The sequence below is a fragment of the Dendrobates tinctorius genome, unplaced genomic scaffold (genome assembly GCF_039654945.1).
Source record: "Dendrobates tinctorius isolate UK_male_01 unplaced genomic scaffold, ASM3965494v1 ptg000065l, whole genome shotgun sequence".
Taxonomy (NCBI): domain Eukaryota; kingdom Metazoa; phylum Chordata; class Amphibia; order Anura; family Dendrobatidae; genus Dendrobates; species Dendrobates tinctorius.
This window is the reverse complement of record NW_027361733.1, coordinates 22,294,002-22,317,701: the sequence shown is the minus strand read 5'-3', so window position 1 is coordinate 22,317,701 and position 23,700 is coordinate 22,294,002. Positions and strand designations below refer to the sequence as shown.

Genomic DNA, 23,700 nt, shown 5'->3' with positions numbered 1-23,700 from the left:
TGTTCATTGTTTTTACATTTTAGTAATTAATTAAAGAAAGCGCATTCTGACATCTGTGTTTTTTCTTCAGTGTTTCTTGGATGGAAAAAAAAATAATGGAAGTGTATTAAAAAATTGACAGCACAAATATGGCATCCAAGTTTTTTCCGATTTTTTTCATGGATCCATAGACTTGCATTAACAAGATTAATACAAGGCTCAGATAAAAATGGGGCACATATCAGTGGTTTTGTGAGGATCACTCGGTCTTCAAGACTACACAGACATGTGAAGAGCTCCATTGACTATAAGATCTATCTGTAAAGAACATGCGTAGAACTCAAACATTAAGGCTATGTGTGCACGCTGCGTATTTGATGCGTATTTGCTGTGTTTTTTTCTGCGTGTAAATGGTCCAAAAACGCAATGGAATATTTACGCAAGGTAATTCAATGACAATCCTGAAGTGTTGTGCACATGATCAGTAAATTCCAGTCCGTATTTGCACTGCTCTTTTTTCTGCAGCATGTCAATTTTTTTTGCGTTTTTTGCCTGCGTTTTTGACCCATTGAATGGACAGGAAAAAAACGCATGCAAAAACACACCAAAAACACATAAAAAATTCATCAAAAATGTGCTTATTTTCCGCTGCGTTTTTCTGCGAAGAGATGCAGAAATCTTGAAGAAATGTCTGCAAGCAAATATGCAACATGCGCACATAGCCTAAGACTGAATAAGTCCTAAGGTTAAGTTCACACAATGAGTTTTTGACGCTGCATGTTTCAGGGCGCAAAAAATACAGCGTACTGCAGTTCCAACAAAATGGATGGGATTTATACAAATTTTCTTATACTAACTAAACTGACCTGTGGTGCGTTTTAAAAATATGTGTTTTATATGTGGATTACCTCATAAAATTGCATTAAAGAAAATCCACAGATAAAAAAATACATATGCTGCAGAAACGTACTAAAATCGCATGGAATTTGCACATGACTATATCAATAAAGTTTTGTCAAATCAAAACCAAATATCAGGAAGAATCAAAAATAAAGCAACCTTATTTAAAACATGACATACCAGCAAGAGAAAAGTAGCACACCATCAAAAACACAATAAAAACACTTGTAAAAGTAAGCATACAAAGAGGCAACGAAAAACCTAAGTAACCTAATTTACCTGATAGATGCAGAAAATCTGCAACATCAAAAGCTCATCGTGGGAACGTAGCCTGACACTTCTATTTCTGAAAGCATTCTTACTTTGCAGCATTTTTTCTACTACGTTTGCACAGTACTGTACTTTTTATGAGTTCTGCATGCTGGCAGAACTTGGAGCATACTTGTCTATATATATATACCTGTATACCTGTATAGAAAGTATTAGGTATGTACAGCTTCTAGACTTCTCACAGCAAGACGTTAATTAGAGAATAGTGAGGAATGGAAAAAAAGAAGTTTCAGAACTCCACTTTATGCTTTGTCTTTTCCGCTGCGATAGTGTTTTCTAGTGAATTCATAATCTTTCCCCCATTTCACTCCACCTCTCCACCAGACATATCCATCAATGTCAATGGCTGCTCACTCTCCCCAGTCACGCATGCTCGGTGCCCCGGGGTGATCCTCGACACTGCCCTCTCTTTCAAGCCACATATCCAAACCCCAGCCTCCTCCTGCCGTCTCAAACTCAAAAACATTTCCCAGATGCAGACATTACTTGACCATGACACCACAAAAACACTATTGCATGCCCTTATCATCTCCCGCCTCGACTACTGCAACCTCCTACTCTCTGGCCTCCCCTCTATCACTCTGGCACCACTCCAATCCATCTTACATTCTGCTGTCCAACTAATCCACCTGTCTTCCCATTATTCCCCAGCCTCTCCCCTATGCCAAGCCCTTCATTGGCTTCCTATTGCCCAGAGGCTCCAGTTCAAAACCCTAACTATGATATACAAAGCCATCCACAACCTGTCTCCTCCCTATATCTGTGACATGGTCTCCCGCTACTTACCCACACGCAACCTTCAATCCTCCCAAGATCTCCTTCTCTACTCTCCTCTTATCTCTTCCTCCCACAACCACATACAAGACTTCTCCCGTGCTTCCCCCATGCTCTGGAATTCTCTACTTCAACACATCAGACTCTCGCCTACCATGGAAACCTTCAAAAAGAACGTGAAGACCCACCTCTTCCGACAAGCCTATAACCTGCAGTGATTCTCAGTCTACTGAACCGCCGCACGACCAGCTCTACCCTTTCCTAGTGTATCCTGATCCATCCCCTGTAGACTGTGAGCCCTTGCGGGCAGGGACCTCTCTCCTCCTGTACTTATGTGTGTCTTGTATTGCTCATGTTTATTGTACTTGTCCATATTTGCCCCTTTTCACATGTAAAGCGCCATGGAATAAATGTTCCTCTAAAAATGTATAATAATAATAGTGTACGAGAAGTTAGCTACTTTCCTTGTCTGGTCACTATGATCCTTTGTTGAAAGCATTGGGAGAAATGAAAGGGGTTTATAACTCTTATTTTCTGCCAGTATGACCTAACAAAGGGCCTGGGAAGGAGGATCCTTTGGATGACAGAAAAAAGAACCCCATAAGACCTAACATGGCTGACAATGGCGTCAGATAGCTACTTCCTGTCACAGAGATGGTGGGAAGGAGAATTACATGTTGCCCAGAAAAGATTTCTTAAAGTAAGAGTTTAAATTTGTATATCAAATTCTGAAATGGAATAATCGTGTTATAACCTGGATAGAGCAAAAAAGGAAGAGTCACAGGACCCTGAACCAGAAGCTATGACAAAAATATTCTATGGCTGCCAGATCAAAGCCTCTTCCTACCTTCTGACACACCTCTTCTGATCAGTAAGTCCAGTGCAATATCATGAAACAATGATGTCACAATGGTCTTACAAATCAAAAAACGCACCAAGGATGCTAACAGGTAGGAGGAGGTTCGCAGGTCTCTGGACTACCAACGTGGCTGCTGAACCAGGGTTCCACAACTCAACTCTAAACTCTTCAGATATAAAGTTAGACTTGTAATAACTGCTCAGTGGTCATCATTAGTATTAGCAGGTCTCTGTAGCGTCTCCGTCTGCTGTGTGTGTATTTTGTACTCTTCAGTAAATATAGTCTACACTGTGCTTCCCCATTGTGACGCCCTGCTGGATCCAGTAAGACGATCCATTATATTAATGAGTCAGGTGACCACTAATGATATCGCTGCACATGTCCCCCACAGCGATGCGCTTGTCATAATTACCTTCTGTCATTTCAATAATATTTAATAAGATGGAAAAAAATCTAATATTTTCTAAATATAGAAAAGAAAATAGTTTATACATTTTTAAACAATTTTGTAGTCATGTGCCTATGCGGAAACAGTGATAACGGGATCCATTAGCCCCCAAAAAGATCTTTAAGGGGAGAGTTGGGGTCCCTCATAAGCATTAGATAGTTGGATAGTTCCCCAGATTCAGATTAATCATAGAATCATAGAATCATAGAATCATAGAATCGTAGAGTTGGAAGGGACCTCCTGGGCCATCTGGTCCAACCCCCTGCTCAAAGCAGGATTCGCTAAATCATCCCAGTCAGATGTCTGTCCAGCCTCTGTTTGAAGACTTCCATTGAAGGAGAACTCACCACTTCTCGTGGCAGCCTGTTCCACTCATTGATCACTCTAACTGTCAAAAAGTTTTTTCTAATATCTAATCTGTGTCTCCTCCCATTCAGTTTCATCCCATTGCTTCTAGTCTTTCCTTGTGCAAATGAGAATAAAGTTGATCCTTCTACAATGTGACAGCCCTTTAGATATTTGTAGACAGCTATTAAGTCTCCTCTCAGTCTTCTCTTTTGCAAACTAAACATTCCCAAATCCTGCAACCTTTCCTCATAAGACAGGGTATGCAGACCGGTCACCATTCTGGTCGCTCTTTTCTGAACTTGCTCCAGTTTGTTGATGTCTTTTTTAAAATGTGGTGCCCAAAACTGGACACAATATTCCAGATGAGGTCTGACCAAAGAGGAGTAGAGGGAAATAATGACTTCACGTGATCTAGACTGTATGCTTCTGTTAATACATCCTAGAATTGCATTTGCCTTTTTTGCTGCTGCATCACACTGTTGACTCATATTCAGTCTGTGATCTATTAGTATACCCAAGTCTTTTTCACATGTGCTGTCACTTAGCCCTATTCCTCCCATTCTATATTTGCTTTTTTCATTTTTATTGCCCAGATGTAGTACTTTGCATTTCTCCCTGTTAAAAACCATTCTGTTAGTTGCTGCCCACTTCTCCAGTTTATTTAAATCTTTTTGAATCCTCTCTCTCTCTTCTCTAGTATTAGCTATCCCTCCTAGCTTTGTGTCATCAGCAAATTTAATCAGTTTCCCCTCAATTCCTTCATCTAAATCGTTGATAAAGATGTTGAACAATACAGGGCCCAGGACAGAGCCCTGTGGTACCCCACTTGAGACATTCTTCCAACTGGATGTGCAGCCATTTACGACCACTCTTTGGGTCCGATCACTAAGCCAGTTATGAATCCACCTAACAGTTGCCTTGTCCATTCCATACTTAGTCATTTTTTCAATAAGGATTGTATGAGAGACTTTGTCAAATGCTTTGCTGAAGTCAAAATATACTATATCTACAGCATTTCCTTGATCCACCCAATCAGTGATACCATCATAGAAGGAAATTAAGTTAGTCTGACATGACTTATTAGTTACAAACCCATGCTGACTCTGTTTAATCACTTCATTCTTATCCAGGTATTGACATACATGTTGTTTAATAATTTGTTCAAAGATCTTTCCTGGTATAGAAGTCAGACTCACCGGCCTATAGTTGCCTGGGTCCACCTTCTTCCCCTTTTTGAAGATAGGAACAACATTTGCTCTTCTCCAGTCTTCTGGCACTTCTCCTGTTCTCCAAGAATTTTCAAAGATTATGGAGAGGGGTTCAAAAATTTCTTCTGCTATCTCCTTCAGTACTCTGGGGTGTAATTCATCTGGACCTGGAGACTTGAATTCATTTAGGTTAGCTAAGTGTTTCCTCACTATCTTTCTGTTTATAGATATCCTGGATTCTTCTATTCCCTTAATAGGACAGTGAATAACAGTTGATGTTACATTTCCTTTCTGAGAGAAAACAGATGCAAAATAGGAATTTAAAAGTTCAGCCTTCTCAACATCCTGTCTTACCATTTCATCATTTTCATCCTGTAAAAATCCTATAGCATCTTTGACTTTTCTTTTACTTTTGACATATCCCCAAAATCCTTTATTATTTCTTTTGACATCTCTTGCAAGCCTCAATTCATTTTCAGCTTTAGCTAATCTGATTTGTGCCCTGCAGGTTCTGCAGACAGCATTATATTCTTCTTTAGATATGCCTCCCTCTTTCCATTTTATAAACATTTTTTTCTTCCTTTTTAGCATGTGCTTAAGTTCTGTGTTCATCCATCCTGGTTTCCTTAAATGCTTCCTATTCTTCCCTCTTTTCGGAATTGTTAACAACTGTGCTTTGAGAATTTCATTTTTCAAGATTTCCCATCCTTCCTGGACATTTTTGTCTTTAAGGATATCCAGCCATTGGATCCCTCCAATTCTCTTTCTGAATCCCTTAAAATCTGCATTTCTGAAATCTAACCTTGACGTCTGAGTCTTCACAGGTCTTCCGCCTCTAGTTATCCAAAATTCTAAAATAGCATGGTCGCTACCTCCTAGGGTCCCAGCCACTTTTACCTCCTCAACCATTTCCTCCCTGTTTATAAGGATTAGATCCAAGGTAGCAGTTCCCCTTGTTTTCTCCCTTACCTTTTGGAAGATAAAGTTGTCAGCAAGAGAGGATAAGAATTTCCTTGACCTGTTAGTTTTGCCTGAGAGAGATTCCCAGCAAATGTCTGAATAGTTGAAATCTCCCATGACAACTATGTCATATTTTTTGGAGAACTTGGCCATTTGATGCATAAAGAGTTCATCCATATCTTCAGCTTGCACAGGCGGCCTGTAGTAAATGCCTACAATGGTGTCCTTTCCATTGTTCTGTCCTTGTATTCTTACCCAAACAGTTTCCACAGAACTCCCAGTCTCTGAAGCTTCAATCTCTGTGCAGAAATACGCGTTTCTAACATACAATGCGACACCCCCTCCTCGTTTATCAAGTCTGTTTCTTGCAAATAAGTTGTATCCTTCTAGTCTTGTATTCCAATCATGTGTGTTGTCCCACCAAGTTTCAGTGATTCCAATGACATCATATTTCTTTTCCTGCGTTAGTAGTTCCAATTCTCCTTGTTTGTTGCCCATGCTTTGTGCATTAGTATAGAAACATTTTAGTTTGTGATTGGTTTCTCTTTCTCCAATATTTTTATTAATTAGATTCTTTCGTCTTTTTTCTTCCTTTCCAATTCTAATAGCAGAGTTCTCAATAGCATTTGTCAGGTGTATGGCTTTTTCTGGTCTTTTGCTTCCCTTCCCTTGTTGCTCTAGTTTAAAGCTCTTCTTACAAGTGTAGCAAGGCGACTTCCAAATACATGCTTTCCAGTCTTCGTAAGGTGCACCCCATCTCTAGCAAGTAGTCCATCGTATAAGTAGTTCACTCCGTGATCCAGAAATCCAAATCGTTGCTGACGGCACCATCGACGTAGCCAGTTGTTCACTTGCAGAATCTTATTCCACCTCCTTGTTCCATGGCCATCCACTGGGAGGATGGAAGAGAAGACCCCCTGCGCTCCCAGTTCTTTCACTTTCTTGCCTAAGTCTTCAAAGTCTCTGCAGATGGTTTCCAGGTCGTTTCTTGCGGTGTCATTTGTCCCCACATGTAGTAGCAGGAATGGGTAGTCATCTTTCATCTAATGTGTATAGGGTTATAGGGTTCTTTTAGAGTAAGGGAGAAGGACCATTTATTCTTTTTCAACAATCTCAAAGCCTCTCTGCCTGAAGAGTATTGGTGGTGTGGTGTAGTAACCACTGAGTCCGCTAGGGGGCGCTGTGTGGATGTCCCAGGAGAAAGGATGAATGGCAGAATGCTGAATGGCCGTCATGTATCTCAAAGTGGGTGGCTTTGGGATGGAGACTTATGTGTTGATCAGCAGTGATACTGCTGAGGTGTTGTTTCAATGTGTAAGGGAGAAGTCTCCAGGTAACTAGAGAGATGGGCGGGCCTGGTTACCTACAAACCCACCCAGGGGGTGTGTTTGAAGCACTATTGTAAAGAGTGAGTAAAGGCTTGAAGGACCTGTGATGAGGTCAGAGTCATGTGACCCGGTGGGCGTGGCTATGGACCATATAATGTGGCCAGGGTAGGTCACATGGGGGTGAATGCTGGGACCTGGTTGGTCCAGTGTGGAAGGTCCCGCTGAGATAGGGCTTCCTGCTTGACAGCACGTGTGGACGCTGTGTTTAATGGCTGCAAGTGCCTGAGAGTTCCCTGGAGGGAATGAATGTCTGCAATATGGAGAAGCAGCCATGAGAGAACCCTGACGGGGTGAGATATAACTGTGAGGCTGAAAAGCCTGCGTATTGGACATTGCTAACAGAGTGAAGCTATGTCATGGACGCTATGCCGTTTATATATTGCTGGTCATGGTTTATGATGTTTAATAAACCGCATGGACCGTTCTGAGTTTATGGAAAACCTGTGCCGGATCTGATTTTGTGGCTGCCAAGCGAGTGATCCCCTACTTAAATGACAGCGCTACCTCACAGTGGATTATGGATAAAATACGGAGAGGCCTTTCCTTGGTCATTTAAGATTTCGGACATGATGGTCTAGTGTGGGTCATGGATGTCCCAATCAATTGGCAATATAGTAGAAAGATGGTAGGACCAACATATTAGCCTGATCACATCCAGAGGGTCTGAGCAACTTGATATTTTTCAAAAAAGTTGCAGTGGTCATATAAAAATATGGACAATCCATGCTTGACCGGTGCCAGGGCCGGCGTTAGGGGCAGGCAGACCAGGCAGCTGCCTTGGGCCCCCGCTCCCTCAGTGGCCCCCAGCTAGCGGCACATCATGCCGTCGCTATGGGGCCCTTGTGAGGCAGGGGGGCCCGCCTGCCCCAGCGCCGACTCCCCCCGCCGCCGCCGCATTGAACTATACAGGCGTCATAGATGCCGCTACAGTTCAAAGCAATGATGGAGGAGAGAGCGTCAGTGTGTGCTGGACTGTGGGGCCACTCTCAGGGGGAGGGAAGGGGGAGGGAGGTTATATGCCATGTGGTGCTGGGCTGTATATACCATGCGTGGCTGGGCTATATATACCATGTGGTGCTGGGCTGTATATACCATATGGTGATGGGCTGTATATACCATATGTGGATGGGCTATATATACCATGTGTGGCTGGGCTGTATATACCATGTGGTGCTGGGCTGTATATACCATCTATGGCTGGGCTGTATATACCATGTGTGGGTGGGCTGTATATACAATGTGTGCCTGGGCTGTATATGCCATGTGTGGCTGGGCTGTATATACCATGTGATGCTGGACTGTATATGCCATGTTTGGCTGGGCTGTATATACCATGTGTGGGTGGGCTGTATATACCATGTGTGGCTGGGCTGTATATACCATGTGGTGCTGGGCTGCATATGCCATGTGTGGCTGGGCTGTATATGCCATGTGTGGCTGGGCTGTATATACAATGTGGTGTTGGGCTGTATATGCCATGTGTGGCTGGGCTGTATATGCCATGTGTGGCTGGGCTGTATATACCATGTGTGGCTGGGCTGTATATACCATGTGGTGCTGGGCTGTATATACCATGTGGGGCTGGGCTGTATATGCCATGTGGGGCTGGGCTGTATATGCCATGTGGTGCTGGGCTGTATATGCCATGTGGTGCTGGGCTGTATATACTCTGTGGGGCTGGGCTGTATATATACATGTGGGGCTGGGCTGTATATACCATGTGGGGCTGGGCTGTATATACCATGTGGTGCTGGGCTGTATATACCATGTGGTGCTGGGCTGTATATACCATGTGGGGCTGGGCTGTATATACCATGTGGGGCTGGGCTGAATATACTATGCGGCAGTGTTATATATCATGGGGGGTACATTTTTCATTATACTGTATTCTATGGGGGAGGTTGTGTTATATAATATGGGGGCTACATTATATTTTATGGGGAGGTGGGCTGTAGTATATTCTATTTGGGGCTACATTATATTCTATGGGGGAGCTGTATTATATTTATTATATTCTATGGTGGGTGATTGCATCACATTCTATGAGGGGGCTACATTATACTATATGAAGAGGCTACATTGTATTCTATGGGGGGCTAGATTATATTGTATGGGGGCTTCATTATACTTTATGAGGGGGCTACATTATATTCTATGGGGGCTGCATTATACTATGAGGAGGGCTACATTGTATTCTGTGGAGGGGCTACATTATACTATATAAGTGGCTGCATTATATTCTATGGGGCTGCCATATATTCTATGGAGGGGCTGCATTATACTATATGAGGGGGCTGCATTATATTCTATGGGGGGGTTACATTATATTCTGTGGAGTGGCTGCATTATAATCTGTGGGGTAGCTGCTTTATGCTCTAAGGGGTGGCTGCATTATATTCTATGGGGGGGTTACATTATATTGTATGGCGAGGCTGCATTATACAGTCATATGTAAAAGTTTGGGCACCCCTATTAATGTTAACCTTTTTTCTTTATAACAATTTTGGTTTTTGCAACAGGTATTTCAGTTTCATATATCTAATAACTGATGGACTCAGTTATATTTCTGGATTCAAATGAGATTTATTGTACTAACAGAAAATGTGCAATCTGCATTTAAACAAAATTTGACCGGTGCAAAAGTATGGGCACCCTTATCATTTTCTTGACTTGAACACTCCTAACAACTTTTTACTGACTTCCTGAAGCACTAAATTGGTTTTGTAACCTCATTGAGCTTTGAACTTCATAGCCAGGTGTATCAACTCATGAGAAAAGGTATTTAAGGTGGCCACTTGCAAGTAGTTCTCCTATTTGATTCTCCTATGAAGAGTGGCATCATGGGCCCCTCAAAACAACTCTCAAATGATATGAAAACAAAGATTATTCAACATAGCTTTTCAGGGGAAGGATACAAAAAGTTGTCTCTGAGATTTAACCTGTCAGTTTCCACTGTGAGGAACATAGTAAGGAAATCGAAGAAAACAGGTACAGTTCTTGTTAAGCCCAGAAGTGGCAGGCCAAGAAAAATATCAGAAAGGCAGAGAAGAAGAATCGTGAGAACAGTCAAGGACAATCCACAGACCACCTCCAAAGACCTGCAGCATCAACTTGCTGCAGATGGTGTCACTGTGCATCGGTCAACAATACAGCGCACTTTGCACAAGGAGAAGCTGTATGGGAGAGTGATGCGAAAGAAGCCGTTTCTGCAAGCACGCCACAAACCGAGTCGCCTGAGGTATGCAAAAGCACATTTGGACAAGCCAGTTACATTTTGGAAGAAGGTCCTGTGGACTGATGAAACAAAGATTGAGTTGTTTGGTCATACAAAAAGGCGTTATGCATGGAGGCTACAAAACACAGCATTCCAAGAAAAACACTTGCTACCCACAGTAAAATTTGGTGGAGGTTCCATCATGCTTTGGGGCTGTGTGGCCAATGCCGGCACCGGGAATCTTGTTAAAGTTGAGGGTCGCATGGATTCAACTCAGTATCAGCAGATTCTTGACAATAATGTGCAAGAATCAGTGACGAAGTTGAAGTTACGCAGGGGATGGATATTTCAGCAAGGCAATGATCCAAAACACCGCTCCAAATCTACTCAGGCATTCATGCAGAGGAACAATTACAATGTTCTGGAATGGCCATCCCAGTCCCCAGACCTGAATATCATTGAACATCTGTGGGATGATTTGAAGCGGGCTGTCCATGCTCGGCGACCATCAAACTTAACTGAACTGGAATTGTTTTGTAAACAGGAATGGTCACAAATACCTTCATCCAGGATCCAGGAACTCATTAATAGCTACAGGAAGCGACTCGAGGCTGTTATTTTTGCAAAAGGAGGATCTATGAAATATTAATGTCACTTTTATGTTGAGGTGCCCATACTTTTGCACCGGTCAAATTTTGTTAAAATGCAGATTGCACATTTTCTGTTAGTACAATAAACCTCATTTGAATCCAGAAATATAACTGAGTCCATCAGTTATTAGATATATGAAACTGAAATAGCTGTTGCAAAAACCAAAATTGTTCTAAAGAAAAAAGGTTAACATTAATAGGGGTGCCCAAACTTTAACATATGACTGTACTCTGTGGGGTGGCTGCATTATGCTCTATGTAGTGGCTGCATTGTACTATATGTGGGCTGCATTATACTGTATTGAGGATATGGGGAATACATTATATGAAGAACTATGGGGTGCATTATACTATGGGAAGTGAGTTGTACTACATGGATGACTATGACAGTGTATTATGCGATATGGAGCACTATGAGGAGTGTATTATACTATATGGAGGACTGGGCAGTGTATTTTAATATATGGAGGGCTATGAGGAGTGTATTATACTATATGGAGGACTGAGGAGTGTATTATACTATATGGAGGACTATGGGGTGTAAACTGTAAATATGCTGCTGATAACATGATACTGTATGGTGATCTGTTAGTGATCCATTAGTGATTGTTCTGTGCCCATCATTCTTTCTCAGTTGGAGGAAAGAGGCCGGGAAACAAGTGTTGAACGACTTCAGTATTGTTGATCACGCTTGTTTAGCATGTAACTACAACCGAAATGCTTCTGTGTGATATGCAATATTTTAGCCCCACTTTGCCTAAAACCGGCCCTGACCGGCGCAAAGCATAAGTGCAGTTCTTCCTAAACATTGTTCAGTAGGACCTTCTTAGTGGCTCCTCAGAAGACATCTGAAGGGAAGTGATTATTTTAGAGGTTCCTAGGAAAAGAACATTTTTCCAAAGGTTCCTCCATACTAAAAGTTTGATAATCAATAATCATTGTCTAAGTTGATCATCAGCTGCTTGGCTCTGTCCTGTGCCTTCAGATCCTCATTTTTATGAGTGTTTTTTTGCAGAAACAACACCTGTCCACTGTGTTATGTCTGGTGTTATACTGCCATTGAAATAAATGAGGACCTAGTGAGTGCAACAGACCAAAGATTTACCGGGGAAGGAACTAGAAATACAGGTGCTTCGCAGAAAATTAGAATATCATCAAAAAGTTAATTCATTTAAGTTCTTCAATACAAAAAGTGAAACTCAAATGTTATATAGAGTCATTACAAAGGAGAGTGATCTATGTCAAGTGTTAATTTCTGTTAATGTTGATGATTATGGCTTACAGCCAATGAAAACCCAAAAGTCATTATCTCAGTAAATTAGAACAATTAACAAAAACATCCTGCAAAGGCTTCCTAAGCATTTAAAAAGGTTCCTTAGTCTGTTTCAGTAGGCTCCACAATCATGGGGAAGACTGCTGACTTGATAGATGTCCAGAAGGCAGTCACTGACACACTCCACAAGGAGGGTAAGCCAAAAAAAGGTAATTGCTAAAGAACCTGGCTGTTCTCAGAGTGCTGTATCCAAGCATATTAATGGAAGGTTGAGTGGAAGTAAAAAGTGTGGTAGAAATAGGTGCACAAGCAACCGGGATAACCGCAGCCTTGAAAGAATTGTTAAGAAAAGACCATTCAAAAATTTGGGGGAGATTCACAAGGAGTGGACTGCTGCTGGAGTTATTGCTTCAAGATCCACCACAAACAGACATATCCAGGACATGGGCTACAAGTGTCGCATTCCTTGTGTCAAGCCACTCATCACCAATAGACAACGCCAGAAGAGTCTTACCTGGGCCAAGGAAAAAAGAACTGGACTGTTGCTTAGTGGTCCAAGGTGTTGTTTTCAGATTAAAGTAAATTTTGCATTTCATTTGGAAATCAAGGTCCCAGACTCTTGAGGAACAGTGGAGAGGCACACAATCCAAGATGCTTGGTCTAGTGTGAAGTTTCCATAGTCAGTGATGGTTTGGAGAGCTATGTCATCTGCTGGTGTAGGTCCACTGTGTTTTATCAAGATCAAAGTTAGTGCAGCCGTCTACCAGGAAATTTTAGAGCGCGTGCAGCTCAAAGCAGTGTGTGCAGGAGACAGAGTAGGTCCCAGCCATGCGCAGGAGAGGAGAGAGAACTCCCGGTCAGAGGGATAAGACAGGAGGACGTGACATACATACTACTGTCTGTGAGTACATGACCGTGGAGTCTCCATTGAGTAGAGGAAGATGTTCTCCTGACCATGTAGAGACAGAGACCCACTCACGCAGCCCCGGTGCCCGCGGTGACAGGCCAGAGCCCCTGATTCCAGCAGAGAGACTTGACAAGAGACTGAGTACTGTTCCAGCAGCGAGACCTAACAAAAGACTGAGCATTGTTCCAGCAGAGAGACTGTTAGTTTGAAAGAAGAAACTCAGAGCAGGGGAGACTCAGTTTATCTCAGTGTTCCCCCTGCCTTCCTCCTTAACCCCGGAGACCCCGGTTACCCTCTAACTGAGACCACAGAGACTACAAGTGCCGCTGTTGTTGGCGCCTACGTTGCAGAAGACGACCCTTCAAGCAAGATTTCTTCAGACTGATAAGTGGCGCGAATACCTATTAATTACCGTTGTCCTGCTTGACTGTTTGATAACCTTGTCTAGTTTTTCATAAATTGTTAAATCACCATTACCTTGCCAGTTAAACCCCCATTGTTTTCTCCCTGCGAGGAGATTTTGACTCTTGTAAATAAACCCTGTAACTTTTGGTCTGTCTCTGTCCCGTGGTGACATACTCTGCACCTGCACGTTATTACAAAGTATTCTAATTTAATGAGATAATGACTTTTGGGTTTTCATTGGCTGTAAGCCATAATCATCAACATTAACAGAAATAAACACATGAAATAGATCACTCTGTTTGTAATGACTCTATATAATATATGAGTTTCACTTTTAGTATTGAAGAACTGAAATAAATTAACTTTTTGATGATATAATTTTGTGAGAAGCGCCAGTAGTAGTACAGCAGGCACTATCCTGTCCACATCACTCAAATACTTTGAAGATGCCATCGGGCAGGATAATGTGTGCAAACTGTAAAGCGCTTCGGAATATGTTAGCGCTATATAAAAATAAAGATTATTATTATTATTATTATAGTGCTGAAAATGATTATGAATTTTTAGTAGGAGGGATGTCGCCATCTGTAACATGTGGTATTTCTGACTCACATTTTGGGGATGAATAAAGTAGACCTGAAACAATAAAAGCCGAAAGCATATTGAAAATAGCCTTGGTATGCTGCGAGGGAAATCCAATATCAGATGTTCACACTATGCAGAGATCCATGCCCTCAAATTCACCGAGCAGGGGTCTGCCCACAGCAGTCTGGCCAAGCCGGGCCATCATTCCTGCCATGCATAGATTGCTGGGTAAACAAGCTCTCATCTCCCACAACACTGGTGACGGAAACATCCAGCTGTCCCACATTATGGAGTAGTATGGTAAGTGGGAGGGTATAACGTTACACACACCCACTCATCGGAGGGATTTCTTATCAGGAAGTATTTTGATTGCAAACTCGTCAGTCAAACCATATATATCTATATAATAAAGGGAAATAGGGGCAATACATATATAAGCACAAAACCAAAGAAATGAGCCAAAGAATAGGTTGGTATATGTGCAATGAATAAGCATGTTGACACTGTGGGCATTTCACAGAAAAAACACTAGAAAAAAACAAAGCAAAATGAGCATATACCCTGTAGTAAGTAAATGAGTAAATAGTAATAGTACAAAGAGTAAAAGCCATCCCACCGCGACAAGGTGTACCCAGTCGGGAAGGTCCTATCCTGTCTCTAGAATTAAAATCTTACATTGTGTCAGCAGATCTTAGTGTGAATAAGGGAAGAGCGGGACAGAGGCCCAATTGTTCAGCCACCAGTCCATGAGAAGCTTATTGATGAAATTACTAGCTCAGAAAAAGAGGCCCTGCCACCGTTTGTACAAAGTACAAGAAACTACAGCAAAACCAAAGAAGTGAGCCGGAGCATAAGTTGGTATACGTGCAATGTAAGAGCATGTTCACACATATATAAACAAATCATTTTTCTTTTGCCCTTTCTTGACCAGTCGATTTTTCATTTTTGCTCTCTCGTTTTTTCCTCCCCTTATTGCAAGAGCTATAACTTTTAATATTTTTTCCTCCAACATAGCCATACAACAGATTGTTTTTTTTGGGGAACGAGTTGAATTTTTGATTGTCACTATTTATTATACCATTCAATGTTATAAGGAAAAGGGAAATAAATCTAAGTGTGGTAAATTTGTGGAAAAGAAAACAAACATGATTTCATCATTGTTTTTACAGTGCTCTTTTTGCTGTAAAATGCCTGTACAATTATGGTGATGCCAAACATATATTCTGCTGTTATTTTTTTTACTCTAATGGTAAAAACAAAAACAGTTTTGTAAAAAAAAATTGGTTTGTGTTGCTATATTTTAAGACTGGTAACTAGAGTTGCGCGAAACAGGTCGGTCAATTTCAAAAATCGCCGACTTTCGCCAAAGTCGGGTTTCATGAACCGAAAACCAATCATAGCGTGAGGTCGGCCATGATGTCGGCGACCCGGGCGCCAAAGTCGCGTTTCAAATGATGCTTCCAGTGCCTTTTTTCAGCCAATGATGGAGGACGCACACTGTGGGCAACGCGATGACATAGGCAGCGGCCACCACCATCTTAGAGAAGGGCATTGCAGTGATTGGCTGGCTTTGTGTGGCGTCACAGGGGCAATAAAAGGGCATGCACGCCGACCGCCATCTTACTTCTGCTGATCTTACAATAGGGAAAGGTGCAGGGAAGAAGAAAAAAAACTGCTTCTGCTGATAGCGCTTTTCACTGTACAGTTAGTGTGCAGTGAAAGGGGAGGATTTTTGTTGTGTGCAGCAGCGCTGGTGGTGATTAGCCTGCCTTTTAAGGCTACCTGCTAGCTGCATTGCCGTGTGCACACTGCTGTTCAAACTGCTTTTTTCAAAGCACTCCAAATGTTATTATTTTGTCCTGGTGAGTTACTGAGCGTTAATTTTTTCACACATCGTCTAGCGGTGTACGCTCCTCACACACTACTGTGTATTCCGGCTGGTATCACGAACATATAGAAGCTATCTGGGTGTGACTCTGGAAGAAAAAGCCGAGGAGTTTGTCCGTTTTTTCACACCTACACCTTAGAGTTGTGTCCGTTTTTCAAACAGTTTCGTATATCTGCTGTTTGATTACAGTCAAAACTAGATAGACAGCGTGTCAGTCCATATACAAATACACAGAGCTTGACAATTTTACATACACACCGTACAGCGGTGTACACTCCTCACACACTACCGTGTACCGCCTTCTAGCAAGGACAAATAGAAGCTACCTGTGTGTGACTCTGGAAAAAAAAAAACAGTAGTTTGTCCGTTTTTCCACACCTACACCTTAGAGTTGTGTCCATTTTTCAAACAGTTCCGTATATCTGCTTGTTGGATTACAATACATACTGTGAGAGCATCTGTGACTAACATAATATATACGTTGATTTAATTTGTTTAATACACCTTACACAGCTGGACGCTCCTCATACAGTACCATCTCTCTGCTGGTAATTTGGTTACATTTTCCCAAACATGAGGAAGTATGGTGGAAGAGGCCGCGGACGTGGGCAGGGGGGCACAGCTGGTACTGATGGTGGTGGTGCATCGGCTGGTTCTGGCAAAAGCACAATAGCAGCTAAGGCAGGAGGTGTTGAGCCTGCATCATCCTCTGACCCAAGAAGGCCTGTAAGGTTGCCTTTTCTTGGAGTAGGAAAAGCGCTTTTAAAGCTTGAGCATCAGGAACAGGTTTTGGCGTACATTGCCGAAACAGCCACCAGCTCTATTTCCTCCTCTTCTGAACGGTCGAAACCTGCAAGCACGGAGTCGTCAGTGCAGGGTTCTGGTCATAAAAACCCCTTTCCTTGTGTCCTTCACCCCCACCAAAAGTTAAGGAAGCGGCAGCCCACACTGCAGATTACTGTATGGAGCTCTTTTCACATACCATGCCTGGGTTATCCTGTCAAATCCTGAATTCCCCAGTCCAAGATGAATCTTACATGGACTGCACTGATGCACAGCCACTGTTAGATGATTCTGCTGGTACATTGACCCACAGCACTACATTGCCCTCGCAGTCTATTGAGCCAGAATCTGACCCTGATGAAACCCAGGTGCCCCTTCCCGCATGCCATACCACTTTACACAGTGATACAGAGGAAGGTAAAGAGGAAGGTGCAGATGACTTTGAAGAGGAGGTGATGGATGACCCATTTCTGGACCCGGATTGGCATCCATTGGGGGAGGAGGGTGGCGCTGGCAATAGTTCAGATAAGGAGAAGGATCCGCAGCAGGCATTGACATCGCAGCAGCGGTTATCTGCCAGGCCCGTAGCTGTCCTAAAGCGTGGAACAAAAACTAAAAGAGTTGCAGGACAGCTTGACCAGACGGTCAACTTAGCACAGCGTGCAAGGCCAGAAAATGTTTAACATTGTAGGAAGAGTGCAGTGTGGCACTTCTTTATCCAAAATCCTACTGATGAGGCAAAGGTTACCTGTAAGAAGTGCGGAAGGACCTTTAGCCGAGGTAAGCAACTCAGAAATTTAAATACCAGTTGCATGCTTAGACATTTAATCAACATGCACTTGCAATCGTGGACGCACTACAAAACCTCAGGTAGCACATGTGCACCTGCTTCGACTGAAGGTAGCCAACAATGCTCCATCGCTACCCCCACAGTAAGACCACCGCCAACATTAAGCACACCTACTCTTCCTCTTCCTCCTCTTCCTCGGACTTGCCCAATTACGCCCTTTGCAGCAGCTGAATGTCCAGCCAACACATCTACATATGCCAATTTTTAAACCTCCCTAACTGGGCTGCCCACCCCTCCCCCAACAACTGGGGTCAAGACCTGGTGCACCCCGGCAAGTGCCATTGCTCTGAACAGGTGGATGGGCCCACTGATGGCCGCAGGCAATGGCACAGGGCCCCTCATAGTACAATACAGTGTCTCAGACGATGGAAGGGCCCACTCGCCGTCAGACACACCAGCATACTATGAGGGGCCCTGTGCCAGTACCGTCGACCACGATTGTGTCCCTCTGCTTGGTCATGGCCACAGCACTTCCAAGTTGCAATACTTCTCTCTACCTGCTCCACCGCTGTGTAGTCTGGGCAGTTAAATCCTTCACAGGGACGGCCACTCGAAATTTGGTGCATTGATCAATGATGGTTAAGATGTAGCTATGGCCTGTCCTGCTGCCCTCTACCTTCAGAGGATCAATCGCTACCATTTGAAATGGACGTCAACTTACAAGCGGATGCAGTTGTGGTTTATGATCACCTTTCACAGTTGTAATAGTCACAGACTTGTGACATTCCTGCCACCATTTTTCAATGTCTCCTCTCTTGCCAATCCAATAGAATCGCCTATGGCCTGTGGCTTCTGTCTTTTGCATGCCAAAATGACCAGACGCATCATTATAGGCAGTGAGGACCATGGGTACATCTCTCCCTGTGATCACAATTTGATGGAGACAAGTAACGGTGATGTGATCCACGCTACTGCGATAAAGCAATCCTTTCTTCACAAAGAACCTTTTTTGCTTTCTCCACAGACACAGTAATTGAGGGTCTGCATCGCCTCTGCAACATATACCGGGAGGTTTCCCCGCGATGAGTACGGTAATTCCAAAATTTCTGCTAACACTCAACTTTGCATCTATACTTGTATCCATGTAGTTTCCAGTAGCGGAGATTCTTGACTGGCTTACTGAGATTGAAATGTATACAAAGATTTAAAAGTACCACAACACTGTATACTGATGTACGCTATGAATACCTTTCCCTTTTTCTACTTTTTTAATTCTGGTGTAATACATAGTGAGCCTGTGAGTGTCTGTGTCTGACTCCGGAAGTATAGACGGAAATTTAACCCTAGACTGGACACACTGGTATGTGCTGATACAGCACCTTGTTTCAGAAATTTGTATTAAGGTATCATCTGTAGGATAGCCAACTGTGGGGGGACCCTCTTCTTGCCACAGACAAACACGAGACTGAGACAGAGTTTGTATTGAACAGGTCCGTTTTTAGTGCCCATCCGTCTGTCGACAACAGCAATTCACCACAGCCGTTTCACATTTCTCTGTACACAGGCCCCGGTACCTTCACTTCCTTTGTAACTATAATTGTGGCGTCCTCTGTGGCTATTCCACTGTGGCTGGCCTATGCCCAACCACCACAGCGCTGCACCAGTCTGAGCACACCGTCCGTATGATAGCCCCAGGCCGTCTTCGTCTGCGGCTATCGTCCTCTGGCCCATCCCTCCGTGACCGCCTCAACTGTCAGTCCTCTCTGGAGCCTTTCCACTATCTCTATTTCCTCAGCAGAACTTCCTCTTTACTGTGCTCCCTTCACTGACTGACTCTTCCAGAACCTCTCCTCAGCCTTTTATACTTCCAGTTCTGGTAACTCCGCCCACCATCACCTAACAGTTTCTCTGACCAATGGCAGTTATTCAGTCCAACTCCTACACTCTCCACTGCCCTCCAATGGGCAAGCTAAAACACTGCACCCTTTCTCTTTATCTTAGCGGTTTCACACCTACACTGCGCTACACCTCTGCTTCTCACTACAGGCTGGTTTGTCTGTCTGTCCACCTTCCCTACATCATCCATAGTGAGTGAGCGTGTGTGGGTTGCGCCTTCTATATGTACGGTGAATTGGAGAAACAAATTTTTACACTATACTCGATACATCTTGTATCTTGTTATACAGTACCTTTGCTCGACATTTAGCATTACGGTCCAATCCATACTGTGTAAGCATCTGAGAGTGACTACTGGACTATTTATATGGAGATTTCAATTGTCCCCTAAAAAATATATACTTGCTATCTTGTTATCCAGGAACTTATTTTTACAATTTTACAACATTTTTTATTATGGTCAAAACCAAACTGAGTGAGCGTCTGAGGGTGACTACGGAAATATATACCGATATTTTCAATTTGGCCAACACTGTATACAGCAGAACGCTTCTGATACAGTAACCTTTTTAGCTATTTAGATTCTGGTGTAATCCATAATGAGTCTGTAAACGTCTGTCTGTTACTCCGGCAATATATTTGGAACTTTAAGATTACCCCAACACTGTATACAGCTGTACGCTTGTGTTACATAACCCATTTACAGCTTTTCATATTCTTGTGTAATCCATACTGGGCTTGAGAGCATTTGTGTCTGCCTCCTGAAATGTATAGGGAGAATCAGAATGTTTACACTATACTACATATATACCTATTATCTGGTGATACTGTACCCTTTTTCAACTTGTTATTTTATTGAGTAATCCATACTGAGCCTGTCAGCATCTGTGTATGCCTCATGAAATATATACGGAGATATACCGTTATCCATAGACTGTATAGAGCTGTACGCTTATGATACAGTACCATATATCTGCTGGCATTTTGGGTCCATTTTCAAAAATATGAGGAAGTATGGTGGAAGAGGACATGGATGTGGGCGTGGAGGGCCATCTGGTACTGATGGTGGTGGTGGTGGTGCATCTGCTGGTAGTGCCAAAAACAAAATAGCAGCTAAGGCAGGAGGTGTTGAGCCAGCGTCATGGTGTAGCTCTGGAAGGCCTGTAAGGCTCCCTTTTCTGGGAGTAGGTAGACTGCTTTTAAAGCCAGAGTATCAGGAACTGTTTGTGGCTTACATTGCTGAAACAGCCTCCAGCTCTATCGCCTCCTATTCTGAAGTTGTAAAAAATGCAAGCACTGAGTTGTAACTGCTGGCTTCTGGTCAGGAGCAACCCCGTTCCTTGTGTCCTTCACCCACACCAAAGGTGAAGGATGTGGAAGCACACACCTCAGATTACTCCATGGAGCTCTTTTCACATACCATGCCTGGGTTAATTAAAAATAGGGCCCATCATGTACTGGAGCAATGTAAATGGGGCAGATCACACACTGGAGCAGCATCTAAGGGGCACATTATACATTGGAGCATAACAAATGTGGCCCCTTATATATGGAGCATTATTAGAGCCCATCATACACTGGAGCATCATCCATGAGGTCCATCATGTACTGGAGCAATGTAAATGGGGCAGATCAGACACTGGAGCAGCATCTAAGGGCCACATTATACACTTGAGCATTACAAATGGGGCCCATTATATATGGAGCATTATTGGAGCCCATCAAACACTGGAGCATCATCCATGAATCCATGAGGCCCATCATGTACTGGAGCAAAGTAAATGGGGCAGATCAGACACTGGAGCAGCATCTAAGGGGCACATTATACACTGGAGCATAACAAATGTGGCCCATTATTTATGGAGCATTATTAGAGCCCATCATACACTGGAGCATCATCCATGAGGCCCATCATGTACTGGAGCATTGTAAATGGGGCAGATCAGACACTGGAGCAGCATCTAAGGGGCACATTATACACTGGAGCATTACAAATGGGGACCATTATATGTGGACCATTATTGGAGCCCATGATACACTGGAGCATCATCCATGAGGCCCATGAGGCCCATCATGTACTGGAGCAATGTAAATGGGGCAGATCAGACACTGGAGCAGCATCTAAGGGGCATATTATACACTGGAGCATTACAAATGGGGCCCATTATATATGGAGCATTATTAGGGCCCATGATACACTGGAGCATCATCCATGAGGCCCATTATGTACTGGAGCATTTTAAATGGGGCAGATCAGACACTGGAGCAGCATCTAAGGGGCACATTATACACTGGAGCATTACAAATAGGGCCCATTATATATGGAGCATTATGTGGAGCTCATCAGACACTGTATGGAACATTGTGTGACTAATTACAGTAAGGTCCATATATATTTGGACAGAGACAACATTTTTCTAATTTTGGTTCTAGACATTACCACAATGAATTTTAAACGAAACAATTCATATGCAGTTGAAGTTCAGACTTTCAGCTTTCATTTGAGGGTATCCACATTAAAATTGGATGAAGGGTTTAGGAGTTTCAGCTCCTTAACATGTGCCACCCTGTTTTTAAAGGGACCAAAAGTAATTGGACAGATTAAATAATTGTAAATAAAATGTTCTTTTCTAGTACTTCGTTGAAAACCCTTTGTTGGCAATGACTGCCTGAAGTCTTGAACTCATGGACATCACCAGACCCTGTGTTTCCTCCTTTTAGATGCTCTGCCAGGCCTTCACTGCGGTGGTTTTCAGTTGGTGTTTGTTTGTGGGCCTTTCTGTCTGAAGTTTAGTCTTTAACAAGTGAAATGCATGCTCAATTGGGTTGAGATCAGGTGACTGACTTGGCCATTCAAGAATATTCCACTTCTTTGCTTTAATAAACTCCTGGGTTGCTTTGGCTTTATGTTTTGGGTCATTGTCCATCTGTAGTATGAAACGACGACCAATCAGTTTGGCTGCATTTGGCTGGATCTGAGCACACAGTATGACTCTGAATACCTCAGAATTCATTTTGCTGCTTCTGTCCTGTGTCACATCATCAATAAACACTAGTGACCCAGTGCCACTGGCAGCCATGCATGCCCAAGCCGTCACACTGCCTCCGCCGTGTTTTACAGATGATGTGGTATGCTTTGGATCATGAGCTGTACCACGCCTTCCCCATACTTTTCTCTTTCCATCATTCTGGTAGAGGTTGATCTTGGTTTCATGTGTCCAAAGAATGTTCTTCCAGAACTGTGCTGGCTTTTTTAGATGTTTTTTAGCAAAATCCAGTGTTGCCTTTTGATTCTTGATGCTTATGAGTGGCTTGCACCGTGCAGTGAACCCTCTGTATTTACTTTCATGCAGTCTTCTCTTTATGGTAGATTTGGATATTGATACGCCTACCTCATGGAGAGTGTTGTTCACTTGGTTGGCTGTTGTGAAGCGGTTTCTCTTCACCATGGAGATTATTCTGCGATCATCCACCACTGTTGTCTTCCGTGAGTGCCAGTAGCATAGCTACCGGGGGGGCAGAGGGGGCGGTCGCCCCGGGCCCGAGCTCTGAGGGGGCCCACCGGAGCTACACTACTGTAACTGTATCGGCGTGCACAGCGTGCCCATATAGTTACATTCTGCGGCAGAGCAGGGAGAATCGATCTCCCTACTCTGCCGCCCAGCCGCTATGGGCCCCTGAGAAGGCGGTGGGGGGCCCCGGTGCCAACAGTGCGCCCCCCACCTCACAGCCAGCAATGTCGTCCCAGGCTATTCTGTGTGCACAGGACCTGTGATGAGGTCACGGGAGAGGCGGAGTCAGGTGGTCACATGATCAGGGGCTCTGCTGTGCTGGTTGTCATGGTGCTGGATGAGGTGAAGTTTCTGTGTGGACTCAGGAGGGGTTTACAGGGTGGATGTAGCAGAGCTGTGTGTGTATGAGGTGTAGAGAGCGGAGCCGTGTGTGTACAAGGTGTACGGAGCAGAGATATGCATGTATGAGGTGTACGGAGGAGCGGAGCCGCGTGTGTATGGGGTGAGTGAAGCCATTTGTGTACGGAGCGGAGCCGAGTGTGTACGGGTCGGGGTGTACAGAGCAGAGCCGTGTGTGTACTGGGTGTACGGAGCAGAGCCGTG

General features: G+C 43.5%; 1 long non-coding RNA gene across 2 annotated transcripts in view; it reads left to right on the top strand.

The window, feature by feature from the left end:
• Positions 1-23,700, top strand: part of LOC141094762 (uncharacterized) — a 116,483-nt gene that overhangs the window by 38,903 nt on the left and 53,880 nt on the right. For both annotated transcript variants that reach the window (XR_012233169.1, XR_012233168.1), the window contains exon 2: positions 18,714-18,780. This is a non-coding gene — a long non-coding RNA (uncharacterized lncRNA). The remainder of the gene's footprint in view (positions 1-18,713; positions 18,781-23,700) is intronic.